General features: G+C 40.8%; 1 protein-coding gene across 1 annotated transcript in view; it reads left to right on the top strand.

The window, feature by feature from the left end:
* The first annotated feature begins 4424 nt into the window (after positions 1–4424).
* Sh3gl2 (SH3 domain containing GRB2 like 2, endophilin A1) overlaps positions 4425–22067 on the top strand; it is a 135151-nt gene continuing 117508 nt past the window's right edge. The window contains exon 1 of the mRNA XM_027400369.2: positions 4425–4609. The gene's annotated coding sequence lies outside the window, so the exon portion shown is untranslated. The remainder of the gene's footprint in view (positions 4610–22067) is intronic.

Genomic DNA, 22067 nt, shown 5'->3' with positions numbered 1-22067 from the left:
GCATGATTCCTAACTATATTCTAAAGATCTCTCCTTAGAGCCATAGATAAGTGAGGCTTTCACACCTTGTCAAGAAACATCTCTTTGTAATAGGAGACCATTAAATAAACCCACAACCCATCAAAATACAGAGAACAAGGGATCATGAGGTATCCAGACTGTATTGATATACCTACAACACATCTCTTTAGGGACATTGAGGAAGAGGTGACAGAAAGATTTTAAGAGCCAGAGGACCAGGAAAGCACCTGTGAAATTGTGTCTTCTACAAATGACAAGGAAGCTTCACCCAAGACACCTCAACCTTGACAAGAGCTGAAGAAGAACAACACCAATAGACATACTAACCCTGAGAGGGAAAAATCTCACAGAGTCCTATCCCAAGGCAAGGAACTACAGTCCACTAAGGGATGCTGAAAATGGGAAGAAAGTCCTTCCCAGGGATGAGCCCCACTAATTGGTTATTCAGTACCAAGTAATCAACCCTGAAATCACACCCCCATACATACCTACACACACACACACACACACACAAGTAAATGAAATCACTAAATGACAGGTCGGGTCATATTTATATATTTAGGCACTTGGGCATTCATGTGTGTGTTGTGTGTGGGTGTGTGTATAACAATAACTAAAAAAAGGCAATAAATTTGAGAGGGAGGGGTTGGAGTAAGGAAAGAGAAGGGGGGAATAAAATAATTATATTTTAATTTTTTTTTCTGGTCATTTGGAATGAAATTGGGATGACTTTAGCCTGGAGTTTTGCTAGTAACTGCCTCAGATTTTTACTTTGTTTTCTATATTGCAAAGTAAAACTTTTTCTCCCCAATCCTTAACTTTTATAGTAACTCCGTTTTGGTTTTCAATAACCAATGGCCTATTTTATGTAAATTCCTGAAATTGTTAATTTCTTCCACCTTTTGATCTCAAATGTAAAGTTGGAAGAATTTGCCATTTAGGCATTATCTACACTCGTGTTGAGTTCCTGGTAACCTTTTAATGAATATATTTTATGAATTGTGTTGAGAGCGTATTGTTTAGAGATTCATTATTAGCCTGGTTACTTGCCAGAGTGACACATTAACACAGAGTTTGTCCATCCATCTGCTTCTTCCTATAATCCCCCCAAACAGTCATCAAGCTGGAGAATTGTAATATGCAAATAAGCCATCTGCAGTCTCCAAATAGGGGGATAGCTTCCAGTTTTAGGCAGAAATCTGTCCAGGGCTGGTAGTAATTTCAGCAGCCTCCCTGAAAGGGGAGGGACTCCTCAGGAGTCCATGATTAACAAAATTGACATGGCAAAGGGATGCTTTAGTTGGATCCCTGGCTACTGGTGAGTAACAAATCCCTTAACACATTCTACCTTTCCCATCTTCCATTCCAGATGCCTTTCTTGATTCTTTTAATTGCTCCACAAATTAAAAAACAAACAAAAATAATGATACCAAGTAGGAAGTTTAGACAAATCCTATTGGGGATTTAGTATACTTATGTTTTCTGATGTAGCCTGGGGTAGATCTTTTTCCTGCAGACTTGAGTTGAAAGGAATTCTGAGTGCTCTGAATTTTGAAACAGGAAGGTGAAGTGTAACAATAAGTCTTTCTGCCGCAGTCACCTGAACCCTGCTGCCACATTGCTCTGGCGCTTTCTGCCAGGTTGCTCAGGTTCTGCCCACCACCATGTTAAGGTCCCAAGTAACACACAGAGACTTATCCAGGATGCCTTCCACTGGCACCCTCTCTTGCCGGTGGATCACATGGCAACTCCAGAGCACAGACCAGGAGGAAGAGAGAAGGGAAAAGGGAAGGACTTCCTTCTTGTCCTTGTTTATATATGAGTATGCCTGCCTGGATTCTCTCCCAGAATCCTCCTCGACTCCTAGTCCCACCTAACTTACTGCCTCATTGGCCAAACAGTACTTTATTCAACAATCAATAAGATGAACATACACAGAAGGACCTCCCCCATCAGTGAAGGGCACTTTTGATGGCAGGGGTTGAGGGGGATGATGAATCCAAGTCTGGTCTACTGATCTCTTAGTAGGCAGGGTGTATTCAGGAGGAACGAAACAAAGACATTATTTTGGTGTTTGAAAATGATGACTGTACTTGCTATGATATAGTAGAGTGAAATTAAACTTGGTCTTCTTTAATTCTCATTGTCTCACGTTTTCTAGAAATCACTAATTTCAGCTTGCTGCTTGCAAGTGTACTATAAACATTGGGTCTGTGCTTTCACCTTCTCTTCATCTGTGGACTTCTCTGCAGGAAGGACTAGGAATATGATATCTGGTAGTGTTTCTTTGTCAGGTTCTCCAGCTGTGTCTGCATCACCCCAGATCTAGAAGCTGTGGTAAGCTGGGAAACCTTGCATGTGAATGGATTCTGTTCTGGGTAGATTGTAGACTGAGAATAGGAGAGCCTCTAACTACATGAAGTAAGCTGGGGAAAGAGATGCTATAGAGCCAATAGAAAACTTGGGAGAGAATGACGGTCTGGAAACTAAGACAGACACTATTCTAGTAGCAATATAATCAGAGGATGGGAAGGAAAAGTGGCTTTAAAAAGCCCAACAACAATAAAAACAAACAAACAAAAACCCTTTTACTTGGAAGTAATTTCAAATTTGCAGAAAAATATACACAGAATACCTTTTGGTAAACTTAACTCACTTTATCTGTTGTTAAATTTTTGGTTGTGAGCCTAGCCTTTAACAGCTGAGCCATCTCTCCAGCCCTGTTGTTAAATTTAACTTATTTTTCTTCTTTGTTTTCTGACATGTGCTCACACATACAACTTCTGAAGCACTTTGGTGATATGTTAATGTGCTATGGCTATTTATCTCTAAATATCTAAACATCTCCTGAGAATTGCTACATTCTCCCATCTAACCAACCACAGCTTTGCTAGGAGCCCAAGTAATAGCATTGATAAAACTTGAAAACTCAAGTCGAAAGTCTAGCATTTTTCTTTCAAATTGTGCAGTTAATCCAATGAATGATTAATGCATTGTCTGTGGTCAGGTATTTCATTGATTAGTTTTTTTAAAAAAAAACAAAACAAAACACAAAACAATTCTCAGATTTGCTTTATCATCTATGATACTTTAAAAAAATTTGAGGTTGTATTTTTTCTTTAAAATCAGTTCTTTGGTTTTGGAGTGGTTCACTAATTCCTACTGATTAGATGTAGGCTGTGCAATTCTGCTGGCATATTTTGTGGGTGGTTTGTATCCATTCGATAATGTCACCTTGGCAGGACAGATTTGGAATAATCATTTGTTCTTCTCTTGGAAAAAAATCTATGGAGAGACACTTTGAAATATTGTAGATACTATGAGTTGTACCAAAATCAGAGCAAGAGTTAGCATCTACTGGTGATTCTTGTGGGACCCACTTTTCAGCCTCAGCAAACTGCTGAGCTCCCAACTGCTGCTGCTTTATATTTCATCGCTTGGCTCACCTGTGTCAGTGTGGCATGTCTCCATTTTTTTTTTTCTTCTGTCTTTGAGTTGTTTTTTTTTTTTTTTTGCTACTTTCTGGTTAACCAAGAAGAATCTGGTTTTCATGGAAGGAGATGCCTGAAGTGCCACTCAGTCTGTGTCTGGGATTCAGTGGATTCTAGTCTAGTCCCAGCTTGTAGTGTGTGTGACTGAGTAGAGTCATGGTGGAGGAGGTCTGGCAAACCATTATCTTTTTTTTCTAAAAAGTACTTTATTTTTATTTTCTATACATTGGTGTTTTGCCTGTATGTATGTCTGTTCGGGTGTCAGATACCCTGGAACTGCAGTTACAGACAATTGTAAGCTGCCATGTGGGTGCTGGGAATTGAACTCTGGTGCTCTGGAAGAGCAAACAGTGCTGTTAACAACTGAGCCGTCTCTCCAGCCCCCACCATGCTCCTTTTTAAATAACCCACCTCCCAGTATGAACCCCTGCTCCCAATCTTCATTTTACCCGCTGGCTTCTGATATTTCCTTACCGGTGTTGCTCTCCGTTAAATGAGTTTGTACATTTCCCATGAGATGCTACCAGCATCAACCTTGTGTGAGAATTGGGGAGAGAGTAATTCCATTTCACAGGAGATGAAGAAGGCATAGAGAATAGAATTGCAGTAATAGGCAGTGGGTAGGGGGTGTATCAGCCCTTCATTGGCGCCCCATCTCTCAGCTTGGTGCTCCTTCACTGTGGTCCAGGATCCTGGAAGACTGGGGAATGTAAGTGGGTCTCTGGAAATCATCTTGTTTTTGAGAAATGGTGGGGGAGGGCAGGAAGGGAGACTTCTGACTCAGCTTCCCATTGTGGTTTCACAGAACATATCAAGGGATAGTTCTTTCACAGTGAAAGAGATGCTGAGGTCACTCTGGGGAGCTTGTCAACAGGAAGTTTTAAACCCTAGGATCACCCCCAGGCAATGAGGGAAAACTGTAGAAAGCATCTGTGTGGTTGCCTGTGGCCATAGAAACACTGCTGAGAAGCTCCTGCTTCCTGCCCTTTGTTCCAGGTTTCTTCACTTGTGCTCCTCTGTTGAGTGCTTGGGCTGTCTGCTGGGGATGGGGATGTGTCCTCCTGTGGCTTGTGCTTCCCACAGGGGCCTCTGGCCAGGTAAGATAGCAGATGGCTCTGTTTGTGTGCTCAGCAGGTGCAGGTCTGTACTGGGTTCTGATCCCTACCTGACACCTGTTCCTTTCTGCCTCCATATGTCAAGGGACTCTCAGTCCATGACAGTGGCCTCAGGTTGTGTTTTGGAATGGCTAGAGTGATGTGACAAAGGGTGAGGTTGTGTGGGCAGTGAAGTTGACCTAAAAGCCTCACTGGGCCTGAGGTCTGGCTTCAGACAAGTCCTAGTTGGTGTGTTCTCCTTTTGTATATTGCCTGTCTCCTGTTTGGTTTTTGTTATATGATTAAAGGCTTTATGCTCATAGACTTTTCTCATGGCAGTAATGATTGATCTTCCCTTTTCTTTCATTCCTTCCCTCCCTTGTTTCCTGTCCTCTTCTCCTCCTCCTTCTTCTTTTCACTCCCCCTCCCAGGCAGAGGGTGTAGCTCAGCAATGCAGTGCTTGCCTGGTCCTAGGTCAGTGATTCTCAACCTGTGTTGCTACCGTGTGTGTGTGTGTGTGTGTGTGTGTGTGTGTGTGTGTGTGTGTGTGTGTGTGTTGACATATTAGCTATACTGCCTATCAGATATATACATTACAACTCATAACTGTGGGAAAACTATAGTTATGAAGTAGCAATGAAATAATTTTATGGTTGGGGGTCACCACAACATGAGGAACTGTAATTAAAGGGTCACAGCATTAGGAAGGTTGAGAACTACTGCTATACTAGACTGAGCCTCATCACTCAGGAGGAGATGTAGGAGGAGGAAGAAGTTGTAGTCAAGCAGAGACAATCTTGTGTAGCTAAGGTATGACACAACCCAGCTTGCCTCTGCCAGTAACCCAAGCATGGCTCAGAACTCCTGATTCAGGATTTCTTTAGAAGCTCCTGGATACCTTGAAACACAGTACAGTGTTAGATTCTGAAGGACGTCTGTGTATTGTTCCCCAGCAATGTTTTTTGCTAGGTTATAGCTTCCACTATCTCCCTCACCTTCCTTTGGAGGGTCGCCTTTGTCTCCTGGGTCCTCCATAGATTTCTGAGCCCTTTAATCTGTGGAAGAGGGAATGGAGAAGAAAGGCCATGAGAACAGCCTCTCTTTGTTGTAAAATTTTGGGATTCCCCCTTTCCTCTGCACCAGCAGAATGCAGGATGTCTGCTCTAGCTTTCACTTGGGTCAGGCCCTGGTTCATGTGCTGTATGCACTTTAACTCAGCTGATGTCCCAGACTAACCTGAAATTTAGGTACTAATGATTAAATAGCATGTTTCAACTATAAAACAGAAAAGCAGGCACTCAGTAATGTCTGCCAGATTCCATAGCCAGTATTCTTTTCATGCCCTCAAGTAACAAAATATCAGCCCTCATTCTTTCTTTTCTTTCTGTTCTTTTTTTCTCTTCTCTTCTATGATGCCCTCCTCTCTCTCTTTCTCTCTCTCTCTCTCTCTCTCTCTCTCTCTCTCTCTCTGTGTGTGTGTGTGTGTGTGTGTGTGTGTGTGTGTGTGTGTGGTTAGGAATGGCCTTCTATCTTGTTTGGTGTAGGGTCTCTTTGCTGTTGGTATTGCTTCTCATGTTGGGCTACCTGTCTTGCCATCTTCCCAGAATTCCTGTCTCTGCCATCCACTTCCCTGTAGGAAGACTGGTGCTTCATACCATTCCACATTATGCTTTACATGGGTTCTGAGATTTGAACCAACATTTTCACATTATTCAGCAAATCCTTTTACTCTCTGAGCCATCTCCCTGGTCCTCAATTTTCATAAGACTCACCAGCATAGGAGACTGGGGGAAGACAACTAGTTAGAGCTTTGTGGAGTAATAGCAGAGGCAGCCACATCTCTGAGTTCTTTACTCCTGGTCCAGCTCAGAGCTCTTTTTGACTGAGGGCTTGCAACTGTGACTTTCTTAACAATAGTCACTCAGTGGGAGAATGAAGAGTAGCAGGGGTAAAGTGTCAGTGGGTGCAGTCCTTCTGCTTTACAGATGAGAAATAATTAGCGTCATCGTAATTACAGGGTGTTTTAGATGTAGACACATTGGCATGAAACATTTTATTTTTAATTTTGAGAGTATAATTTGTATGTCATAGTATGAATGCCATCAATTAAAAAGTAAATCGGTGTGCTATGCTGTTTGGCGTTTTGAAAAGGTATTTATTGCCCTCTTGTGCCCTTCCTACCTCTGTGCTAAGTATGTAAACAAAGGAACCCAGATAGACCTCCTGAGATGGAGGTTCTGCAAGACTTCTGCTATCCACAGTGGCTCTGTGGCTTGTGTGAGGATGGGAATTGTGACCTAGGGACTCTGTGCTCTAGGGAACTAGCCACATACCAGGAGCCTGGGAAGAGTCGGCATGAGCCTCTCTCTCACTGTGTGTAAGAAAGCCTCTCCACATCTTGCATTTCATGCATTTCTCCTGCTGCTGCTCAGGCTGGTTATGAAGATGAAAGTACAAGAAAGGAAAAGCATCAAGAACTCTGCTAGCGGGGTAATGTCTCTGCAAGGTAGCATTTGCCCAAGTCACTGAATATCTGAGACATACATAACTAGTTGATTATGGCTACATTCCCCTCCTCAGAAACTCAGCTTCTTGTATTAAACCTGATCCATAATAGGCTGAATCAAAGTGATACCAAGTGGACCAAGTGCTTGTCATTGTTACTAGCACATGGGCATTTTAGAATTATGTATAATTGTGCTCCTGACTCTCTCACTTCCTTAAATGCCCCAGTCTAAATAGATCCTTATGAGTGAGTGGTTAGGAATGGAACATTAACAGTTCCTCAAAGGCAGTGCCACTTACAAGTGATTGCCCTCTTGTTCAGCTAGCCAGATCACTTTAGTATGGGCTAGGCCCACATTCACCTGCCTGTGTTTTTGTATAACTCAGGGTCCCCTGGTATGTGCTGCAGCTTGCTACGGTGACATCATACATTTTGGCTGCTGTAATGATCTTAAGATGAATGATGTTTTAGCATAGCCTGGTTCTGATTGAGGTCTTAGCAGCAGGCGTCTAAGCTTTATTCACTCTGGTTTGCTGCTTATTTACTTTTCTCCTTTTGTTTTTAATGGCTAGCTTTAGTTTGAAGTGAAAAATTCTGGGTAGATTTGCTCTGTTCAAATTGTATATTGGGCATACTACTCATTATCGGGCGCAGCCCTGCTAGCTGCCCTTTTGTGTATCTCTGGTGGGAAACAAGGCTATGTGTAGGTTGCCATCCAGGAATTGATCTCAGATCCAATTCCATCAGAGAAGCTTCAGTATTTTTAGAAGTAACACTCACCCTAACACAGCATATGGCGATATGAAATACTGTGTCTAAAAATCCACATTTTAATTAACTTTAAGAAAATTAAATTGCCTTTTTCCCCTGTCCATCAAGCTTCATGAAGCTACATCAGAGTTCAGGATGTGGCCTTCATGGAGGATTCAGTGAAAAGCTGGGATGTTGGCCTTTGGAATTGTATGGCATTTGGGTAGCTCGGAGCCAGGAGACTTGGATTGGCATGCAATATCTGATCTAAGCCTATTAAGTGCTTCCGGCCCTCAATTGTGAACTATTAAGCTGTGGTGGTGCACGGTCTTGACTTCACATTGAGTTGTAATTTCAGTAGTGTCACAACTCCATGATGGAAACGAAGTGTCATGTCTGTAAGTCTCTCTCCTGAAACTCTTACCTTAGAGCTGTGTAGTGTGGGCAGTTCTGCAGGGTGCTTGGGGAAAATGAGATCTAGAGGACCAACATACTGACTTTGGCAGTCTCACACTACAAGGGCTAGCTTTTGTGGATCTCTTGTTTTATATTCAGAGAGTGTTTGGCTTGCCTTAAGCCTGTGTTCTTTGTGATCATCCTTTTACTGGTGGTCGTTTTTTCATAATCTCTTCATCCACTTGTATTCAAGGTGTCTCAGGCTAGTAGACAGCTGTTTATGTAAAATCTGGCTTTTAGATGCTTTCTCAAGTATTTCTTTCTGCAAATATGCTTCCTTGTCTTATAGTACTGTTTAAAATGTGATTTCAAGTCATCTACTGTGGAGTCACATAGAGACAAGAAAAGAACAAATTTCTTGATAAATTCAACTCTTACTGTAGCCATGTTTGTCCAGTGAGACATAAAAATCCTCATTTTTTTTCTGGGGGAGGGGGCAAGGTTACCTGTTACGATAAATCTTTCCACCAAAAGCCGCCTGAGCCCCACGGCCACGTGTGAGCTTTATGCCAGCCATCTGCCCGAGTTAGGCCCAAATGAATACACAGAAACTTGTATTAGGTTCAAAGCTGCTTGGCCAATGACTAGGATACCTCATCTGTTAGCTCAGTCTTAATTATCATAAATCTATATATTTTATAAGACTTATCAGACTCCTTATTGGCGTCCCTCCTTGCCAGTGGATCACATTGTGACACTGGAGCAGGAGCAGAGGGGAAAAAGGGGGACCCTTCCTATTTCTCCTTCGCTTAAATATGAGTCTCCTTGCTATGTCACTTCCTACCTGGATCACACTTCTCTACTACATTTCCCAGAATCCTCTTTGACTCCTAGTCCCGTCTACTTGCTGTCTCATTGGCCAAACAGTATTTTATTTAACAATCAATAAGATAAATATACACAGTACATTCCCCATCAGTTACCAAGTGATTTTCTGTTGTTGAATTTTTTTTTTAATTTAGCTTTTTTTGAGTCTGGATCTCATTATGCTTTCTGCCCTGGTTTAGCATCAAACTTGCTAAACTGCCTGCCTGTGCTTCCCAAGTGCTGAGATTAAGGTCTCAGAACCAATGTCTTTGGGAGTTGGGGATATAACTTTGTTCACATTCCAAAGATCTAATATGTAACGAGATTTAATGAGTATTTTCGAGCAAATGAATTCACAAGTAAGTGGATGAATTTGTGGTAGTAACTGGAAAGCAATGAAATAACCTTTCCAGACTAATTACAGTTAAGGTTCTGTATATTTAATTAATGGATGAGTACTTCTTGACACAGTGCTAGATCTCTTACCTTCCCTTTCAGACTCTCTGAAGGTAGTGCATCTTTGTTATATGTTTAGTAGGAGTGGGACTTGAGCCTGCTAGGCCACACTCCCTACTAAGCTGACCTCATCCTGTGTTAGACTGCTACTGGGTTTGTATTGAGCATTTCTGAATGTGCACTCATTGTTCAAGGGGTGTTTTGTGTCCAAATGCACTCCTCTTCTGTGAGAAGCTCAACAGAGCATAGATATTGTCAGTGTCCAGAGGACCATCACGTGGTCTCGTTAGAAAAGCAAGAATGTGGTAAGTAGGCAGAAATCAAAAAACACTTCTTTGACTCCTTTTCCTTCTTTGTTTAAGACCATTGCAGTTGTGCTGTAACTCATAGAAAAGGCCAACAATCCCCTGTGGGATAATGATGGAGCCCTATGAGATTCTGAATCCCATTAGTCTTGTGGGGGGCTTGAGACCCATAGTGGTGCCAGGCCACAGAGGATTTCTTTATTAATTACCCTTACTTCTCTATGGACTAAAGGATTAGGGCACTCTAATTATTTAGGGACTTGACTATTATTCAGCATGCAAATCCAGTCAGAATGATGAAGAGGAACAATAAGGAGCAAAATGACTTCATATGTGACCTTTGAGAGTGGAAGACAGTGTTCCAAGTCTATGCCTGCCATTTGATGTTTTGGTTTTAGTTGGAGCTCTGACTTACAAATGGTGACTGTATGGTAGGTGAGGAGTGGAGCCATCTCTGATTTTCACCTTCAGAAACCGATCAACTAATAAAGAATGTGAGCCACACATGTGATTAGCTCTGTTCATATAGCAGATTCCTTATTGTTCTATGTTTATTCTAAGTACATCAGTTTTTGTTTAAAAAACAAAAAGTAAGAAAGAAAGAAGAAAGAAAGAAAGAAAGAAAGAAGGAAGGAAGGAAGGAAGGGAGGAAGGGAGGAAGGAATGAAGAAAGGAAAGAAAGAAACAGAAGAAAAGGATATTTGGTAATCAGAGATGGGGATGTATTCACTCCAGCTCTGCCACCCCTAGAATTTCCTACACTCCCCTTGCGCACTGTCAAGATTAATCAGGTTCTTAACCTGATTTGTCCAGTCTTTTGTCTCTGATGGACTTTCATACCTTAAGTTGATCTTGGAACTTCTTCCAGCTCTAGTAGAATCGGATAACAGGCTTTGTCTTCTGTGTAGATAACCAATTCAATTAAAACCACACTTTTTTCTTACTGTTTAGATTTCATTCTACAAAAGATCCCTAATTTCTTATTTTGAAATTTATTTTCCTATCCCCATCTTCTCTCCTTTCATATATGTACTGGAAATGCATTTTGCCATTTGAAATGCCATAGAAAGGTTCTGCACTGAGTGGACAGTTTGGAGCCTAGGTAAGCTATTTGTATTTGAAGGTTGGGCTGACTACAGTTTGATAACCTCCCTGACAATGACCTGTGGTGTTTTCTGTATTGGGCTAATCTCTGAACTTTGCTCCTCTTAGGTTTCAGTGCAGTAGTGATAACCACAATGTTATGGTTTGGCTATGGAGTGTCTGATAAGAACATTCCTGTGTTGAAGACTTGTGTCCCACTTAGTGAGGTGACTAGATGATGGTGATGCTAACTTCATTGATATATTGATAATTTATAAGATTCATTTCTAGATCAATGGACTCTTGGGACTTGGGGCCTCGCTGGAGGAAGTAGATCACTTCCATATGGCTTTTCAAAATCCTCAGTGTCAGTTATCCCTCGTCAAATCCCCTCCCTGCTGCTCTTCCCTCCTAACCCTCTAGTCACTTAAATCTCCCTCCTCATAATTCCCCTTTTCCCCTATGAGGGCAAATAGATCTTTCCTTTTTAAAGTTTATTTACATAGGTATTTTGTCACACACAGAGGAAAAAAAAAGTGAGTAACATTCATAGTAAGAATCTGTGCCTGTTCAGGAGAATGGAAAGGAGCTAGAGTCCATGACTCACATGGCCTTTGGGACTGAAACTGTAGTTCATTACAGGTTTTATTGTGGGTAATGGCATGACTGGGTAGGTGTGAGGGAAATCGCAGTCTGCCTCTTGAAATTCCTTAACTCATCAGTGAGGATGTTATAGTAGGGAAACATTAATATAGAGATAATATGTATCATTAAAGTCAGCAAAGGAATTATAGTTACTATAGTTGAAGATAATGCAACCTCTGTTTTAATTAAGTATGAATTACTTTTCCAATTGGGGAATGGGGTAGATCAATAGTTCCATATTCAGGATACAAGATATGTGGAAATAAGAAAAATGTTAGAATGTTGCATTTATTTCCTTAAACTTAACAAATGTTTTAATTTTGAATTCATATAATAAGACATGTAAGTTCATAAATAAAAATCCAATACAGGCCTACATGCTAGTTTTTTTTTTTTTTTTATTACTGAGCTTATATTCAGAGTTAGGGTAATAGAGTAAATAAATGATATATCTTTTTCTCCTCGAATAATTATTTTGATGAGGACCTTTTAGATTCAGATTGTTGGCAACAGGAGCCCCTCCTTTCTTGGGAAATGTGATGTTGCCAAGTAAGTGATTGGGTTGTCCAATTTAGCAGAGCTTTCTTTGTACCTAGGGGCTGTGAGGGAGGAGTGGCTATTAAGAAAGCATCCCTGAATGTAGTGGTTTGTGGTTAATGTTCTCATTCTGTCATGTCCATTTTGTCATGGGATTGTTCTGTGAACAATGGCCATCCTAACTGTCCTTGTCACTGACTTTCTTGGGTTTTATCGTAATACAAATCTACCAAACAAAACTTTTTATAGGCTGTCCTATAGATGGAAAATACAGACTTAGGCATAGGTCAGTAGTTTCATTTTAAAGAAAGTGAAGCCTGGCCACTCTGAATGGTCACATCAAGTCTTTGGACTTTGTGGGGATTTTTGGTTGGTTGCTTACAGTATTATTTGGGTCATGGGTGGACACTATCTGGATTTGGTGTTTCCAGGTACTTGGCATCTTTTTCAAAGAATTGAAGAAACCCACATAAAGTGGCAATCTTAATTCAGAAGAAAGCATAGTATAGATCAGATACAATGCTACAGAATCTTGGTTTCTTAACTTAGAGTACCCAAGGACACTGTTATTGTTTAGGGACTCCTTTTAGAGTCCAGGAAGAGGGGGCTTGGATGCTAGAGGTAGTGTGTGACAATTTTCTGATTTGATTGACATATTGCAGTATATGCCTTTTTTTTGCATGCCCCTTTCTATAACATGTCTGATTTCAATCATATGCCTGCCAAGGTGGGCAGAAGATGGTAAATAGATATATTTCTCTAAATGTTCACCAAGAGGACAGTTAGCCTTACTGTGTGTGCATTCAGAAGTAGTTTAGGTTGTATGAGTCTTTCCCTCCAGTTCCTGAATGTGTTCTGAGACATGTTTGAATGGAAACTGACTAGTTTAGATTGTATGAGTCTTTCCCTCCAGTTCCTGAATGTGTTCTGAGACATGTTTGAATGGAAACTGACTAGTTTAGATTGTATGAGTCTTTCCCTCCAGTTCCTGAATGTGTTCTGAGACATGTTTGAATGGAAACTGACTAGTTTAGATTGTATGAGTCTTTCTGCCAGTTCCTGAATGTGTTCTGAGACATGTTTGATTGGAAACTGACTACAAGTGAACTCACCAAAGTGCTACTGAAGGAGGAGCAGTTTGTTCCATTGTTTGAAGACGGGTGAATATTCAGCTTAATTTAGATGGGGGGTCCAGGCACCTACCTACATTGTTAGGGGAGGAGTGTGTGTGTAGCCCATGCAAAGTGGAGTTTTAGGTTATTAAGTTACTCCTGTGCTTGTCTTAACATTTCAAGGGAGACTACAACTGAATGGTTTGGAAGGATGAAAGCCCAACAGTAACATTTGCTATTTTCTATGGTTTCTATGTTTGTCATCTAGGTAAGTCACAGGAAGAGGTTGTGAATGTAGTGTGAAGACTCTGTATGGCCAAGACCTGCCAGAGTAGGCAAAGCAAGTGGATGCTTTGCCTCTTTTGCAGAAGGTTTAATTATCATCTCTCATCTCTTTGCTGTGCTTTGAATAGGCTATTAATTGGATGGGGGAGTTTGTGTATATACAAGCATTTGCAAATTTTATGTATGGTTTAAAAACTAATATCCTAAAAAGAAGTTTTTAGAACTAGCAACCCCTTGGATTGGGAGGCCTAGACTCTATTTGTAGATCTGCATGGAGCACTTGTCACTGTGGGCAGTATGGGGGTGGTCAAGCCAGATGGTTGCTCTGCATGATGAACAGTTTGCCTGATCTCTCTGAAATCCCCAGCATATTATTCCAGGTCATATCCCTACCTTACGAGTTTAGCTGCTTTTCAGCTAAGCTCTTTGCATAAAGAAATCTTTTGGCACAGCATTCAGCCATAGCAGTGCGATGTAATCTGAATTATCACTCTATTCACTGTGCTAATTTTAACTCTGGACAATGACCCTCTTCATACTAATGATATAATATAACTGCCCATCGTTGAGCTGTTTGGATAATAGTAAAGAAAATTAGGTGTTGTTATCTTTTAGTTCAGGATGATTATTCCCCCATTTTGCATGTTTACTAGCCATAGAATTTATAACCCCTATCAATAGATCAAACCAAATATTTAGTTTATACTGGGATGAAATTGGCATTTAATTCAAATTGCTTCTCCCAAGTCTACTGAATTTGCACTACTTCCCTTGTCTTTAACATAGTCCATGGAGCCAAAATCCCTTTTTGTCTATTTTTTTTTTTTTGACTTTACTGTTCCCTATACTGCTTTTCTTGGGCGATTTTATTTATGATTTTAATTTCATAATACATACTCTGCCCAATCAGACATTAGAACAGAATGGAAAATTTTAATCCCTCCATGTGTGTTGTTTAGTATCTTCCCACTTTGTTTGTAGCAGAATACCTGCCATATCACCTGGAAGGAAACAGAGTTATCAGTGTGAGCTCAGTGAATGGAGCCTGTGTTGCTATAATGGTATCCTCTGTAGTAGGCCTCTGTCTGAGAACTCAAGATGGGTGGAGCTTGGAGTAAATTTATGCTTTAGTTTGAGAACTTTTCTGCTTGAAAATAAGCATTCCAAAGCCAGTGCCAAGTCAGCTTGTGACATAGCTCAGACCTGCAATTGAGATCACATCTCATTCAGACTTGGTGAATTAAGATTACCACCTGGGCAAGTGTAGCTGGTACATGGACACTGGCTGTGTGGTGGCCCAAGTTGGTGACTGGACACTGGCTGGGTTGTGGTCCAAGATTCAGGCGCAAGAAGATTGACCTCAAGTTCCCAGTTGTTTTAGTTTGGTTTCTTTTGCATGATAAACAGCATGAACAAAAACAACTTGAAAAGAAAAGGGTTTCTTTCATCTTACAGCCTATCATGACAGGAAGTGAGGGCAAAAACCTGGAGGCAGGAATGAAGCAGAGGCCACAGAGGAATGCTGCTTATTGCCTTTCTCAGTGTGTGTGTGTGTGTGTGTGTGTGTGTGTGTGTGTGTGTGTGTGTGTGTGTGTGTGTGTGTGTGTGTGTTTCAGCCTGCTTTCTTATACAATAGAGGACCACCTGATCAGGGGTAGTAATATCCCTGATAGGCTAGTCCTTCCCACATCAATCATTAATCAAGAATGCACCACAGATTTGCCTGCAGGACAGCCTGATGAAGTGTTTTCTCAGTTGAAGTTCCTCTTCCCTACCCAGCATAGCAGTCTTAGCTGACAGTTGCTTTGTGATTCTAGAGGCCTTCTTGGAGTACCCATAAACCTCTACTCGTAGCTCTCTTAGGATTCTTGTTCTGTTTACCCTTTGTGGATGTGTCTGTTTTCACTCAATAAAGAGCCTCTCAAGCCTGAAACTACTGCAACATCTCTGAATGAATAAATTCATAGACAGGCAGTCAGGGACAAGGAAACAGTGAAAACAACATTCCCTCACAGCACACAAGTGTATCATGAGTCTCATTCACTTGCTTCCTAGCAGTGATAATGATTAATGAGTAAGGTACCATGATTTGAGAAGGGTTCAGAAGACATTAGCAAGACAAAAAAAGGGTGTGTGTGTGTGTGTGTGTGTGTGTGTGTGTGTGTGTGTGTTTGCTTATAGTAATAGGTAAGGGACAATCTGTGTTAGTCAGATCTGTTTGCTTATAGTAATAGGTAAAGGACAATCTGTGTTAGTCAGATCTGTTCATGTCTGCACTTGTTTTCTCATAAAAATATTATATTCTTATATGGTCAAAATATCTCCATTTTCAGTTATGATTCAGATGAAAAACCAGCTGTATAAGGGTAAACCTATAAGTCTCCAAATGTCTGACATTTGAAAGGGCAGTAGGAGGTGCCCAAAGCTCATCTTTTATACTTGGAATGAAAAACTGAATTAGTTTATGATGTAACATTTAACTCACACAAGTGAGTTTGTTAGCCTGAAAGAAAGCAATGTAATTAAAAAAAAAACATATTCCTGGCACAAGAAAAACAATGTGTTCAATATTTTAGTTAAAAATTGCAATATCCTTTTACTCAGATATCTAAAACTTGCTATGCTTGAATCTTGACAAAAATAAACACTTTAGACTAATTTGCTATACATCTGGAATAACAGAGAGAAATGAGAAAGAAAACCCATGGTTAATAGTTTTCACAGGTTTTGTACCTGAATGGTATTTAGTATGTCCAGATGTTCTATCTAGAAAAAAAATATGGGATGACTCATGCCAAGTTATTTTAAGCGAAAATCCTTTGAGTCCGTGTGTGTGTGTGTGTCTGTGTGTGTGTGTGTGTGTGTGTGTGTGTGTGTGTGTGTGTGTGTGTGTCAGCTCTAGTATGGATGATGGAGTTGTTGCTATTTCAGTACTGATTAGATCTTTGAAAACAACAGTTGAGAGGTGGGTGAAATGGATCTGTAGTGGATAATGGCATTTGTCTTTGACCTGATGACCTGGGTTTGATTCCCATGACCCACATGATGAAAGGAGAGAACTAATTCTGCGAATCATCCTGAGCCACACACATAGCTATGACATGTGAATGCATGGGTGGCTGTATGTACACATACACAAGTTAATAAATATAATAAACAGTTGAGAAGATGTTATTTTCATTCATAACCTCAACTTAGTTATGGAATAAAATATTGCCTATATTGTACATCGGCATAAAATAAGGAAAATTGATTACTGTTAGTATTTTACTGAAATTGAAAATAAATTACATTCATATAACAATTGGAAGGACACAAAACATGCATTCCTCCAAGTTAATAATCATATCATTCTTAGGATTTGTTTTTGGAGTATAGGAGATGATGCCCATGTTATGTTTTCATGGCCAATACACTGAAGAAAATTTTTGTAAAACCATAGGTAAGTAGTAACATGTAAGGTGAAGCAGAAGGGAACACATTGTAGACTGTTATATTTGGGGTCTACATATGTGAAAGATTGACAGGCATTTGTTGACTTAGAGCATCGTAAGGTATTTGTCTTCTACAGTTCTATGTATTAGCTATTTTTCTCCCATTCCTGTTCTCCCTGATGTCTTAATTATAGAACCCTAAAAATTTTCATATGCTGATATTCTGGCACCTGTCGTTGCCTTAACTTTGGAATCTTCCCTTTCTCTTCATTTGTCTGTGCGAGCACACACACACCTGTGTGTGTGTGTGTGTGTGTGTGTGTGTGTGTGTGTGTGTGTAAGAAAATGGTAGAATAGCCATTTTTAAAAAACTTTCTTCTTGATTCTTTTTTATATTAGTTTTTATGTTATTTAATTACTATGACTAATTATAGTATATGGAAAGAGAAACTCCTTCTGGCTTTTGCTTAATTTTCTCCAAATAATGCCTAAGTTTCTAAGCTATTAATTTACATTCATACCGTCATGCATATTTTTAAATGTAATCCTTGAATTCTGGCAAATTTCTGATAGATTGTAAAGGAAATGCTCTGAGGTTATGAATTAATTATAGGTAACCTTGACAACACTAAACTGCTAACTCATCCTGCCTGATAACCATCTTTCCTTTCTACTTTCTCAGTGACTTTAGAACATCCTTTTAATATTTGAACATTTTTTTCTCCAGTAATTTTTGTCAGGTTCACTGGATGAATTGTTTCTGTTGCTCTTATGATTAAGTGCTACAGTTTCCTTTTTCCTGACTGTTCTTTGTGGTCTAGGAAAACTGTCCTGTGGGCAATCTTGCCAAACTCACATTGGTCCCCAGCTACATTTCTGCATCATTTTCACTGTCTCTTGATGATGGGTTCTTTCAGGTGTTCCCTATCTAAAGAACTCCTGATTTTGCTGTCATTTTGAGAGATGTTTATTTCTAAGTGGTAGATTCTAGAATGGTAACATTCCATTTCCTTTTGTTCTTATATTTCCAGCATTATCCTTATTTTTGTGCTGATTCTCAGGTTTGTTTGTTTTTATTTTTGTTTCTTTTGAGACAGGGTTTCTCTGTGTAGCTTTGGCTGGCTGTTATGGACTGTCTGTAGACAAAACTGTTTCCCCATCTCTTAATTCAGTAGTTGTATTAGTCTAGTTGTCTTTTTCTGACTAAAATTTAGATCACATGGAGTTTGCTTTCTTGCAGGTGTGCTGCAGAGATCTCAGCCAAGTCTTTGTATCTGCCCTTCCTAGTCCTGCCCCATTGCTTATTTTTCCCTGGTTATCTTGCCTGAGGCTATTCTAAATGTTTTGCCTTTTCAGAACACCACTTGGTGGTTTATTACCTGCTGTGACAGGGCTTTGGTGGCTGCCTCAGCTGGAACTGTGAAAAACACATTTCTGTCCTTTACAAATGACTGTAGTCTCTCATACTCTGTGTAGCATCACAAATACATTTTGATATCTACTCAGCATGAGAAAATTTGCATGTGCAAAAATGTTTTCTAAGAAAATCTGATTGAGAAGGCCAATGAACAGATATACACAAAGTCTACACAGATATTAACCAACAGAAATCCAGTTGTGTTATAAGTCATACAAATAGTATCTCTTGATAAGGTAGATGACTAGGTGTGCTGGTTGTATGAACTGACCACACCATAGTATAGAAAGGTTTTGTTGTAGATATGGGAGAGAGAATAGTCAGAGGCATCTGAAAGAGTTCAGAGCAGACTGAGAAAGAAGTACACTGAATATGTCCAGTAGTCTGGACATATTCAGGGCTGTCTGCAAAAGAAGGGAGAATAGCAGGGGATAAAGAATAGAGACAGCATAGTGAGAATAGCACGAGCAGAACATAATGAAACTAGCAGGGATTTAAGGATGAGTAGCTATGGGGAGGGAAGCCCATGACCTGGAGGGCCACTGGGCTAGGAGAGGAGGTGAGAAGGGCTAGGATGCTAGCATGAACTTTGAAATGTGTAACAGGAACTTGGGATTTGGAGGGAGCCTAGGGGCCAGCATGTGCCTTGATATGCTGATAGGCATCAGGGTAACCATATTTGCCAAAGGTAAGGCAAATGACTGCTTTTGGTAAATGGGAACTGGTTTCACAAGTTCCTGAGGAATGCTGGCTTTATCTAAACACCAGAAATCCTCTTGTAGTCCAGGTTGAGCTCATTTCTGGATGTTTGGAGTGTTCTTTCCAGTTGGGGAAATTAGAGATTCCTTTGGACCTGACACTGGCTGAGTGATTTCTCATGTTAAATGTTCTCATTGTCATACTGAGAACCAGTCCCTTCTCTGAGAAATCAGCTTCTCCTCTGAAACAAGACTCAAGTGACTGCAGGAGAACTTGTTTGAAGTTCGGTCTTGCCAGCAGGAACTGAAGGAAGTAAGGAATCCTCAGCGATTCAGTCTGTCTTTCCCCTCTATGCTAGGCACTGTGCCGGTTTCCTTCTTGAATTCTGGCCGATAAAACTGAGCTCTATGTAGCTTCTTCTGCCATTGTTCTCTAGAGAGGCTAACTTTAGAGAATCACCAAGTGAATGTGGTGAGGGCAAATGAGCAGCAGCTTCTCCAGCCCCAGGAGGCCACAGGGCCACAGTGGTGAGAGTCACACTGACCAAGGCTGTCACTCATCCTGTAAGGATGTGTGAAATGGGACAGGAAAAGCCAGGGCTGATATGACACATTGCTCAGAGGAACTTAATTTTAAGACAGAGCCTGGGGATGAAAGTAGTTAAATTTGAGTGGTTGAACTATGCCATTCTTACACAAGAGGATAGCTTCCTTGGTAAATATTTATGGGAAAAATTACAGGAAGCTGATGTGGAGGTTTGTAATAACCTGGCTTTGGTTAGGTGGAAAATACCCAGTGTATGGCAAAAGAAAATGACTGAAAGATGTTTATAAACCAGAGAGCAGTAGCTGGACAATGCTCTTTACGAGACAGGCCTACTACCACTGCTTATTCTGCCCTTCCTTTCAGGGTTTGATTTTGACCCTGCTGTAGCTTCTAGGCATCATACCACAGAGAAGGGCACATGCTGTGGACAGGCAAGGGGTGCAAAGTCAAATGAGAACCTTCCCTGTCAGAAGAGGACCAGGTTAGAAGTGTTAATACTCCTGGGGGTGGACGCCCTTCTTGCTTTGCTGACCACTGTTGCCCTGCCCTCCTCTGTCTGATCACGAGTCTTATATACTGTTTCCTCTGTGGTGGTGATTGCCCAGTGCTCAGAAGGAACGGGCAGCAGTGTTTATCTCCTGTGTTCAGGGAAGCTTTGTTTACAAAATGAATGGATAAGCAGTGTGAAATTCAACTCTAGAACATCTCTTGTTTCTTGGCTATGCAACTGAGGTTCTGATTTCTTGGTCGGACCTTGTCCCTGACAGCAGCATGCCTGTCAGGAAGACTCAGGCAAAAGCACAGGTTAGAACCCAGCATGGTGAGAGTGCCCAAGAACTTCATAAGAGGGAATTTGAGAAAGAAATCATGAAAACAAAGTTGTAGGTGAAAGTTAATCTCAGTGCATTAGCCAGCTGTTGCTATGAAAAAAACTGGTGGACCAAAGGAAGTAAGACCACCTTATCAAGTGAGTGAGTGTAATGTCCTACAGCTAGAGCTGGACTGCAAGATGTAGAGGTGGAGGAAGATGTGGAGGAAACAAAGTAACAACAGAAAGAAAAACTGGCATCAGGTAGCTTTTGAGCATCTTCCTTTACCCTGTGCTTGTCAAGCTGTTTGTGGAGGTTAACAGGAGCTTTGAAGCGACATTCACTGAGTTATCAAAATATGTGGTTCCATTCTGCAGATGTTCATAGAGCCAGTGGTTCTCTGTATTATTGTGTGCACATGAGAACAGGCTTCAATGGAAGGATGCGATAAAGGGGTGCTTGTGAAGCATGCATTTTCATTCCCCCTGAAAACTCTGTGGACATCTGAGGGCTTCTAAGTCATGGTCTCTGAAGAGAAAGTAGTGAGGGAAAACCTGAAGTGTAACAAGTCAGATAATAATAGTTAATAATCATAGCAACAATCAAATCAATGAATACAGCACTTCTGTAGCTAGAGAGACAACACAAGGAGTGACCCTGTGAGCTATCCCATTGCTCTCCCTGTACCCGAGCCTCTGGTGGGGATGTGGGGTATGCTTAGTGCAGTATAAACATACTGCATGCTTTGGCTTTCCCTCCTTCAGTACAGTTTGGGAAGTGGTGTTATAAATGAACGGTGTCCATTCAGATAAGACAGCATAAAAAGGCTTCTATCTTATTTTATAGCTTAGGTACCTTGTAAGTTGACTCTAAGTTGTCAGAATTATCAGAAGTTAAAAGGGTGGAGAGATAATGGAGTTGATGAAGCACTTGCCACACAAGCATGAAGACTCATGTTCACTCTCTAGCACATGCAATAAGCAGGATGTGGTGTGGCATTTGTAATCCCTGTGCTGGGCACAGAAGGATCCTTGGGCTTCCTAGCCAGCCAGCCTAACCCACTTGACAAGCCACACAGAGATGCCGAACTTAGCAAACAAGGCAGAAGGCTCCTGAGAGCAAAACCCACACACCCACATAGATGGGAACACATATCCATATATGTGCACACATGTGTGCACTTATACCCAGTGAATTAAGCATATTTTTTATGTTGCAGCTTAATAATTTGAAATGATTAAGAAAAGTCACATAGTATCTAGCATTTTGTTATTGGTCATGACAGTTCACAGCAGCATTATTTCTGCTAGCCCAACATTGGATTTATTCTGACATACCACAAAAAGTAAAGATTTGGAATGTTGTTTGCAGCAAGTTTACTTTATGCATTGTCTGGTGCCTTTGGTCTCTTTCTGTGGCTCCTCCCCTGCTTATTAAGCCTGTTCCAAGCTTTTAGGCACACTGCACATAGCTGAGCCATGTGGTGACCCTGGTTGTTGTCCATGAGTCACTGTATCCAACCCTGTAGTCCTGGCCCAGCCTGCTGTGTCCCAGTGGGAGATTGGAAGTGGGCTCAGGCTACTTTGTGAGGAATTCATATTCTTGACGCCATAG

The sequence above is a fragment of the Cricetulus griseus genome, chromosome 2 (assembly GCF_003668045.3).
Source record: "Cricetulus griseus strain 17A/GY chromosome 2, alternate assembly CriGri-PICRH-1.0, whole genome shotgun sequence".
In the NCBI taxonomy this organism is placed as follows: Eukaryota; Metazoa; Chordata; class Mammalia; order Rodentia; family Cricetidae; genus Cricetulus; species Cricetulus griseus.
Note: the sequence above shows the minus strand (reverse complement) of the source record. Positions and strands in the feature narration are given on the sequence as shown.